This window comes from Mytilus californianus, unplaced genomic scaffold (assembly GCF_021869535.1).
Source record: "Mytilus californianus isolate M0D057914Y unplaced genomic scaffold, xbMytCali1.0.p SCAF_8, whole genome shotgun sequence".
Taxonomy (NCBI): domain Eukaryota; kingdom Metazoa; phylum Mollusca; class Bivalvia; order Mytilida; family Mytilidae; genus Mytilus; species Mytilus californianus.
In genome coordinates, this window is record NW_026262734.1 from 115,203,490 (window position 1) to 115,212,982 (window position 9,493).

The window sequence follows — 9,493 nt, forward strand, 5'->3', positions numbered from 1 at the left end:
AAAATTTAATGAACTCCTAGTCATATTTTCATAGATTTTGAAAGAAAAAGGGTGCTTATGTTCAATATATGGGAAAATAAGAGCTACTTATTTCCCGCCAAATTTTCAATGGCTCATACCTCAAAAACAAGGAAATGGACCTTTCATTTTTCTTCTGCTTTTTTAGTTCCGTTATTTATCTACCATCAATTAATAACTGTCTTTCAAAAATTTGTGAACAGAATATGCTTAATCACCTAATATGAATTTTCAAAAAGATATTGACCAGTAGAGCAGCAACTGCAGACCCTGCATTTTGTTTGCAGGTACATGTTGCTCTATCTTGCGTTTTCTGTCTAGTATTTTGTTTAAACTTTTTTTCTGCCACTGTCGTTTCTATAGGCATGTGAATTCCGATTCTCACTTGGTATCCTTTTTCTTTACCAAGATCGATATGATTATCTTGACGTATAAATGGCGCTAATAAAAAAAATGAGAATGTAGACTAACCCAGCGGATTCAATCAGATGTGATTTCATCTTATCTTCATGTCCAATTGAAATATCGATTTTATCGTTTCATTAAACAGTGCTGTTTTATACAAAATTTAGATTCGTAGGCACAAGTTTCTGTTTCAAACTGTCAAGAAAATTCTGTCTTTGCGGAGAACCACAACAGATACATCAACGATCATATTGTCTAAATGGTGAACTTTCTTATCAACACATAATATTTTTGTCGAATGTCGTGAATCAATATTGTAAATATCAAGAAGAGGCAAATGGCATTAATTGTGTACTTGTTAATGCATTTATTTGAATAAAATTCATACAAAACTATCCCTAAACATATGCATCTTGGTAAGATCTTTAGTTTTACATATATCTTAGTAACTTGAAATACAGGTCAATTCCAAAACAAGAGGCCCCACCTCATACATGTATCATGCAGTTTTGTTTCTCAAATAGCTAGATAGACGACTTCAAACTAGTATCTATGGTAGATTTGACAGTTTCAGTCACCACATTGTTATCATTCCATTGTAGCAAAAACAACTCATCAAAGAAACCAGGCTTTTAATTTAGCGCGCGTTTTATCTGTTGCTACATAGAAATTGAAGGTTAACAATAGGTAAACTGAAATAATCTCTGTTATAGTTAGATTTTAGTGCTTGATAACTGGGTCAATATCCCTAATTCGCCTCAAATTGAATAACTCAAAAGTTGTGCGTAAACAAAAAATCTCTGGGTAGTGATATTGGACATGTTTCTATTTTTAACAAGTGACTGAGCTTAACTATTTCAGTCGAGGCAAATAGGAAATTGCATAATATTATGAAATATCCTAATTAAACACATTATTATGAAATTCAATAATATTAGTTATTCGAATAATTTTGTTGCTATATTATGAGATTTCGTAATTCATAAAATTATGGGAATCCATAATATAAGAAGAAATTTTGATTCTCAATTAATTTTTTCGTTCGTTTTTTGGACCCCTTGACTATTTTTGTGGGAAATTCTTCGGAGAAAAAAGTAATTTCTGAGTGGCGTTTATATCAGGGCGTTAGGAACAACAGTCAGATTTTCTACGAAACGCCTAAAATTCTCCCGAATCCCCGCTATATGAATTATTTCGAATATTTGACAATGGGAGGTAATCCATATCGACTAAATGGGCAAATTGCGGTTATTGCTCTTTGATAATTATATTTTTATCTTATGTTGATGATGTGAATTTTTTAAAATGTCTTTATTACTTTGCAGTGATTTACATCTGTTTACTTTAATTACTTTTATTCATCGTAAATCATATAGTTAGGCCACACCAATTAAATTCCTTGTTCGACAGACCAGTCCCCATAATATTTTTGTCTAAACAATTTTTTTTTTTTTTTTTAACATTTCCGCTTCCAGCATCTGGAAATGTAACTGGGTGTATTTCCCGCGCCTGTTTTTTTTTTGTAAACATCTAAAAAATGACTTTAATATGTTTTCTGTCTATTCGAAATAACATAAAAAATGTGGTGCACACTGAATAACCCGCGTAGCGGGTTATTTAAAAGTGTGCACCACATTTTTTATGTTATTTCGAATAGACAGAAAACATATTAAAGTCATTTCTTAAAATTTAATTCTAAAAAGAAGTAAATCATGATAAAAACGTTGATAACGTCTCGGTCGCATGACAAAATTATGTCTATGAGCTGATAGACAAAACACTTTCAGCCAATCAGAAGACGTGTTACATCCAAAATTAAATTATTACTAAATTAATTAGCGATCGTCAGAGCGTTTTAATCGACGTCAAATCGCGATCCTTTAAACTGTCTCGAGCATAAACACATATTTCTTATCAAAGTCACGACGAAGAAACACACAACCAACATACATGTATAACACAAAAAACTAAAAAGTATACACATTAACGAACACAATAAATCCCTAAAACCTTGGGTGAACTCAGGTGTTCGGGAAGGATAAACAACTCCTGCTTCTTGCAAGACACCCGCCTTGTTTCTAATTATAAGTCAGGTCTTGTGAATGAGGAAAGACATCTATGAAAGTTCAATGAAAATCATTTAAGACAGTTAAAATAATTATTGAATTATTCAGTTCGATATCTGATGTTCTTAGAAAGTAACAGTAATACAAGAAGCCATAAATATGATGCAATTAAAAGTGGGCATTACATGTTGGTGAACAGAAAAAAACACATCAGCAGTTGATATATTAAAGAAATGCCAAAGTTCAAGTTGTAAATCAAATTTCATACCATCTTGATCAATATTGTATGACCCTATGATTTTATTTTTCAAAAAAAAAAAATATAATTGGTCGCCTTTACTTTTGAAGCTTCTCTTCAAAAATTTGTAATTTTTTTTATTTTTTTAATTTTCAAATCGCTCGCTCGCACTAATTTCTGGAGTGGAAAAATCCGTAGAACAAGAAATTAAATTGCTGTGGCCTTAAAGACGTTAAAAATTAGACGTAGTTGTTCAGACTGTTGTCATTTTGAACAACAAAACATTGATAAAATAATAAATACATTTGGTGATAATGGTGTAATTTTTCCAAATAAAATAACGACAATTAACAAATGAATTTAACAGTTAAAAGTATATTTTGTTACCAATTTTGTATATGCAGATATTTACGTTATTTATTTCGTGTATAAGACACTCTGATAACAACAAAATAACGATAAAAATGGTTTCAAGTTAAATTATAAATGACATTGCCTTTTCCCTATTTTGTTGGGGTAATACATAACCTTTTGTCAAATGAATCATTGGTTAAACTAGGATTCACACATTTTGAGGAGATTCAAACCAGTTTTCAATCAACAAATAAAGTTGTAGACATTTCTCTTGTACATGGAAGAATCCTTAAATATAGCTTTGATTTATCGATAAACTCCAGATTTAGCATTATGTCTTTTTTTTAAACTGAGCCCTATCCGTGATCAAATGATTTCCTAAATAGTATGCAGTTGTCAAATTAATGGTCATAATGGAACGTTAAGAATTAAGACACATACAAAATGCAGGGTATTCGTAAACGAATAATTATCTTCTGAACGTACACTATCTAAATAAAAATCTAATCAGTTTAAGTAGACACACTTCTGTATAATATCATTCCCAGTGATAAGTTTATCCGACCAGCCTACAGTTATAACATCACAGTTGTTTGAATTATTACAAAGAGATGTCTCACTATGCCTGTGATCTAGATTTAAAGGGGAATTAGTTTTATCGTTATGAAAGTGTTCATTATACAAAATATAAATATTTAACTTAACAAATGACAAGAAAGGATACTGTGCAACGATTAAACAAATTAACACCGTATAAAATCGATATATTAAATTATTTCATATATAATGTAAAATGTATTCAGAAAAAAGTTAATCTCTTAATGAAATTTATTTTAAAATTGTTACTGATAATCTTATTTTCACAAAGTCTTAAGATTGTTAACCACAGTGTGTTTACGCACACCGGTCTATTCACTTGCATCAAACTTTTAAAAAGTTTTAATGTCATTGAATGTTATAAATTGAAACTAATTCTGATCTGGTCTCCAAGATTATTTTTTTTACGAAAGCATTATCATGATTCATTATTTAAAACTAATTTTAACAATAATCAAAACACTAGAGGTTTTCTTGATTTGTACGATTTATTCATATCAATTATTTATTACTTATATCCAACAAACAGGCATGATGAAACATCATTGATCCTGTATGTGTTCCAACAATGAACAATGTTACAAAAGAGTGTGCGTTCAATAAGCATGATAAGTGATAAAACCTTTGAAGGACAAAATTAATGTACCTGTCGGATATTTTTATTATAGAACAAGTTGTCGTTGTGATGCATCGTTCTTTCATCACATTTAAATAAAGAAGCTATTCAAAACACCTTCGTTAAACCTGGTTTTACAGCTAGCTTAACCCCCCCCCCCCCCCCCCCCGCGCCTTGTATGGCAGTCGCATACAATTCCATTATATTGACAACGATGTAACAAAGAAACACAAAAAGACATATAGACAAATAACATTAGTAAAAACATGAAAAAGGAAAGAAAAGAATACAAAAATTTACCATAGCACAAAACACAATAACAGAACGTTCCATCCCTTTTGAAATTCGTCTGCGATATCCCTCAAATCATTTGGGTCAGTTGGTTATGAAATCACCTCATCTTTATATTCTTCAACTATTGCTCGGCAAACCTCGGGTAAAAATTTGCTTACAGTATTCCGAGCAACTCTTAAGTCATACTGCTAGGTAGAATACTTTTCACCAGTAGCTTATTGTCTTAATGTGATGGTAAATTTGAAACCAGGCGACAAGGCTCTTCTATATAGAGTATCTGTCTTCTTGATTCTTGGTTTAACTCTCTCAAATATAATGCATCGAACATCTCTGGTGGCATTCTCAGAAAATTAAAGAAGGAAGGTTCATCCTCGAATCGTAACTCGTTCATCAACTGACCATAATGACCACACTGGAGCATCCTTTCGGAGGATAACTAAGATCAACCCCAACAGGCCTAAAAGTCTAAAGTTTCTTTTTATTCTTCTTATTCGCTTTCTCAATAACAATATCATGGCCAGGTCGTTAAGATTGTGTTTCTGTGTTAATGATTGTAGAAGAATAACTACATTTACATGGTCTTGTATTTTCATGGTTCAAATGAAGTTGATGTTTCAAACAAAACCTGGAGAGCTTTTTTTATATTTTGTCTGACAATGACAATGAGCATGACTAGAACTCGAAATGGTCGTGGTATGAACGTATAGTCAGATCGTAAGAAGAGCGTGATGAGGACGGCATGGGCGTGCTAGAATCGTACTATGGTCTTGAACAGGGTGATAAAAACGTGGTAAAGTCGTAGTAGAAGCGTTGTTCGGTCGTGGGGAGAATGTGATTGTCGTAGTAAGGTCGTAGTAACGTCGCTGTGAGATCGTAGCGCAGTCTCTCCGACTAGAATCGCGCTTTTGCTACGATGGTACAGCAACCTGTACGATCTTACTACGACCTTACTGCGCTCTCACTACGCTTCTACAACGACCTGATTTCTCCACGACCGCACCACGATTGGGTTGAACATGTTCAAAGTTGTTCCACGCTCATCACGATTATGAAAACATTACCACGACCGTCGACATTTGAATTTATTTTTCAGAGATCGAAGTACGATCTTGTCTAGTGTGACGGGGGTTTATCATATTTTACTATATATATATATATATATAAGTGATAACAAATATTTGCCACTGGACGTTTGTTTAATTTCAATCACTTGTATAGTCAGAATAATGTTTAGGGTAATTATGAACTCCCTACAAGAGACCCAATGACCAAGAAGTTAACAACTATACGTCACCGTTGGCCTTCAATAATGAGCCCACACCGTTTAGTAAGCTACAAAAGACCCCCAGATGACAAATGTAAAACTATTCTAACGAGAAAGAAAACGGCCCGATTCATGTACAAAACAAGGACCAAATAATACATATTATTACGACTACCACTGAAATACATGCTCTGAGTATACTGCATGAGACGGGGTTAAACTAGTTTTCTGGAGCCAAACCTTCCTCCTAACCTGAAACAGTGATGAAACAATACAGCATAATACCAAACTATAAATGTACCTGAAAAAAGGCTTAAATCATTAGATATGAAATTTAGTTGATAAGGGCTTTGATCGTTAGATCATTACAAAACAGGAAAAAAAAAACATTTTAACAAAACACAGACCGGACGTGGCAGGATATTTATATATACCTACAACAACAAGAAAGTCACTAAGAACAGATATGAGAGGACTCGCTGCTACTGACAGTTAATTCAAAACCAATAACAACTAATAAAAAAACATGTTTCTAAGACTAAAATATCAATCAGTACACATCCAACATCTAATCTATTTAGTGTAAAGGTGTCATTAACAGTCAGAAAAAATCATGAATTCGTGAAATGCTGAGATACAGTGAATGTGCATAATGATATAATATTTAATTATATTTATAGATTGGTTTTATTTTAGCGGTAACAAAATCACCAATATTCAAACAACACAGCTGTCTTTTAATACGCCTATGCCAGACCCAAAGACCTCTAAATTTCTATTGGCACTATTATTCAAATGGTTTCTGTTAGATTGTCACAAACTGACCTTGTTACAAGAATAATAAATGTCGGTGTATCGCAATATTTATTAATATGGTAATACAAGTTTCAAGAAAGAGTTTGTCAATAGATATTTAAATATCAAAATCTAATTTCATTGAATTTTTAAAGTTTCATGTTTTTTATATGATTTCTTCAGTAGTTTTAACATTAAAAAGATTTGTACTAAAAAAGTGCCAGACAAGTATACGAAAGTGAAAATGCAATCACACGACACCGAATAACGAAAAAATGTATGACGAGATTAATGCATGAGTGTCTACATTATACTAATGTTTATTATTAATAACTCAAAAATCCAAATGGACAAAAACATGATTGACAATGTGACAACTATCCCCCAAAGTTTAAATCAAGTGGATGAAAGCAATTATAGGTAACCGTAGGCAGGGTTTATATCCCTCCTTTATCTCTAATATCAAAAACAGAGTTTCTATTGTTCCGGCTAAAAATCTATGAAAATGCACTGATATGCCTGGACAGGGAATAGGATAACAGGGTTGGTGTAACCCCTCTTCCTTTTTTATTCTGTTTTTCTTTGAATTAAAAAAAATGAATGTTTTTTCTCTGTTAGATATTATCGTAAACACAATTTTACTTTTGAGACAGGGTTACTTGTGCCTACCATTTTCTCTTATTTCCTACATGTATGTGTTAAAAATCACAGAAATTTTAAATGAAAAATCGTTCAAAATCATTTCACGACCTGATTTGAACCAAACTTCAAGGAAAAGATAAATTCAGGACCCTCTTTGGGAATCATATATTTCCATTGAAGCCATAAGTTAGTGGCCTTATTCGTAACCTTGCAGGAAACGGACTCGTAGACCAACAAAAAGGAGAGTGGTTTTTGCCCCCCCCCCTTAATTCTTTTAGAATAAAACAAATCTGGATAAGCTGCATGTATACTTTGCAGTAAATTAATTTGCATTTTGATTTGCTTTAATGATAGAATGGACACAATTTGCACAGTTGTTTTCCTCCAATACTAATAGTGACTTTAATTCAAAAATGTATTTGCTGCATATCAATATCAAGATGTTTGTATGCTTCTTTTGATCTCATTTGAAAAACAGTTTATTTTGACGGAATCGGTGTGTTTCATGGATTAACCAGTAGAGTATGGCCGGAATAACAGCATATAAGCAGAGTAAAGCTATCCATCCGTATGGCCAGAAGAATAGACATTTTTGCTATTTTCCGGCTAACCGGAAGAAAAGCCACTGCCTAACAAAAAAGACACTAAGTATAGATCTGAGAGTACTCGCAGTTACTGACAGCTAGTTGAAAGCCAATGACAACTTATAATAAAGCATGTAAACATCCTAAGATTATAATATCAGTACATATCCAACATGCAATGGATTTAGTAAAAGCCGTCATTAAAGTCAGAGAAAAACCGTGTGCCATGCAAAAAAATAGGTATCGACAGAAAATTTTAGTGATAGCATTGGAAACATATAGATAACTCGAATGTCCTAGATTTTATTGTTTACAAAAGGTCTTAAACAGCCTGAAAAAATACAAACAAACGTCGTGCTGAGTTACTATAGTCGAGCGCATCCGAGAATGTGTACTTAAATTGGTCCATTTTTTGTTCTTGTTACCAACTAATATTTTTATTTAAAAACTTGTTTTAGAGAAATCATTTCTTGCAAAAGCCATGCAAACAAATGTATCAAATCGAAAGAAAAGTAAAATAAAAAGGAAATCAGAAAAAACAAATACACAGCTGATACGAACCAACACATTCGTTAAAATAAAAGAATTTCGGGTTTGTAAAGTAGGAGTGAAACACAACAGATTTCTTTCCTAAATTGTTAAAAAATTTTAATTTGTAGTAACCCCTGGGGAAGGACGAGTGAAATGAATTGAGTGCTAGGGGTGATCCGCTGGAATCAGACTCTTTCCGATGCTATATATATAATACATGATATGGATGCACAGTTCAGGGGCAATATACCACAAGGTCAGATGCGGATCTGTAAAAAGGGGGAGGAAACCCGAAGAGACGACGTTCGGAGATAAACTCAGAAAAACAGTAAACAGTCTGTATAATTATAAATGTAGCTAAAAAGGATGAGCTGGGGCACCCTGCCCCTCCCCTCTCCCATAATCCGCCTTTGAAGGTTAATATTAACACAAAAGTATTAAAAACTAGAAATCAAGTTTTCACATGTATAAAGATACATGTCAGAAATCGTTAATTGATCAGATATTTGTAAAATTGCATTACCAACTCAAATTATATTTTAGTATTATATATTGATATGGCATTATATCAGAAGCGGATTCATGCGGGCACGTAGCGGGCGTGCATCTCCCCACCTAAAATTTGCAAAGCATGGGTTGTCTTAATAAAAGACATTTCGATAATTATAACTTAAGAAAATGTTCGCATCGCTCCGCTCGGCGAAAGTTTAAGTTTGTGCCCCCCTCCCACTCACCTAAGATCCTGGATCCACCAGTCTTATCTGTCTTTTGTAAAATAAACCACATGCGAATACATTCTAAATATTAGAAAAAATATGATACGGCTGCGATAGCCTCGAGGGGAAAAAGGGGGGGGGGGGCACTTCAATTTTTTTTTGGTAGGGGTGAGCAGCTGAGACATCAAGTACCCCACCCTTTTCATATATTTTGTTTGTCAAAAATAAATACCTTGTCATATATCAATTAAAAAAAAACAAACCTATAGATATATTTGGATATTTTTCATCTTCTGGTACATTAGTATAGAGATTTTTTTTTGGTCCCGCTCATCATCAAGTTTATGTTAAGAAGCAACGCAATTGTACACAC